General features: G+C 39.7%; 1 pseudogene; it reads right to left on the reverse strand.

The window, feature by feature from the left end:
- Window positions 1-648: 648 nt before the first annotated feature.
- Window positions 649-1,124, reverse strand: LOC100295066 (large ribosomal subunit protein eL22-like; annotated as a pseudogene).
- Between the last annotated feature and the right edge of the window lie 229 nt (window positions 1,125-1,353).

The following is a 1,353-nucleotide window of genomic DNA, read 5'->3' on the forward strand; positions in this document are numbered from 1 at the left end:
TTTTTTGTGGTGAGAATGTTTAGGATCTACTCTCTTAGCAAATTTCAAGTATACAATATGGTATTATTAACTGTAGTCTATACATAAGACTATTGCTATAAATTAGATTCCCCAGAACTTATTCATCTTATAACTGGAAGTTTGTCCCCTTGGATCAACATCACCCCATCTCCCCACCACCTTCCAACCCCAGCCCCTGGAAATTACAATTTCACCCTCTGTTTCTAGACATTTGCCTTTTTTAGATTCTACATCTTTAAGTAATAACATCTGGTATTTGTCTTTCTCTGTCTAATGCCCTCAAGGTCCATCCACGTTGTTGCAAATGGCTGCATAGTATTCCATTGTCTATATGTGCCGCGTTATTCGTTTGTCTGTTGAGAAATACATGGGCTGTTTCCATATCGTGGCTGTTGTGAGCAAGGCCATAATGAACACGGGAATGCAGGCATTTCTTCAAGATCCTATTTTCATATTCTTTGGATATATACTCAGGATTGTTGGATCATATGGTAGTTTTATTTTTAATTTTTTGAGGAGCATCCATACTGTCTTCCATAGTGGCTACACCCAATCTGCATTCCCACCCACAATGCACAAGGGTTTCCTTTTTTATTTAAATACACAAAATATTCTAGATCCTGAGTTTTAATTCTCATCTTCCTCCTCATCTTCATCTAGAGTAATCTGGAGGTAACACAAATCGTAACTTTCTTTGCTGTTAGCAACTGTGTGTAACCAATCACTTAGATTATTCTTCAAATATTTTTTGGTAAAGAATTCCATGGACAGAAGAGACTGGCGGATGTAAAGAGTCAGACACGATTGATGGACCAGCACTTTCACTTTTAAGATATTTCAAATACCTTTTGGAAAAAAGTCACCTCATAAGTCACAGTGATCTTGCTTTTGTGTCTTTGGATTGATACGATTGCTGCCCAGATTCCCAGCTTTTCCATTCACTTTGATTCTCTCCTGAAGAAACTGCTCAAAATTGGCGGCATCTATGATTCCACTTCTGCAGGAGGGGTACAGTTCAGAGTAAACTGCAGGACCTGCTTTTTTTTTTTTTTTTGCACCCCCCCCACCCCCCCGCCCCCAACAAGCTGTTTTACAGGCACCATGATGGCAGCGGAGGCAGAAGGAGAGGTGGATGAACTAGGCAGGCACAGAAGCCCACAGCCATCTCTTATCTTTTTGACTGTAGAGATTCTAACAAGTGTGAGGTGAGTGGGACCAAAAATATTTGAAATATTTTTGGATTGATAAGAACCCCCAAATGGGTTCAAAGTTAGCAGAGTATCTGAATCAGGAAAACGATCAATTTTCTCATATGCTTTTGACCTCACAGAG

This window comes from Bos taurus, chromosome 11 (genome assembly GCF_002263795.3).
Source record: "Bos taurus isolate L1 Dominette 01449 registration number 42190680 breed Hereford chromosome 11, ARS-UCD2.0, whole genome shotgun sequence".
NCBI lineage: Eukaryota > Metazoa > Chordata > Mammalia > Artiodactyla > Bovidae > Bos > Bos taurus.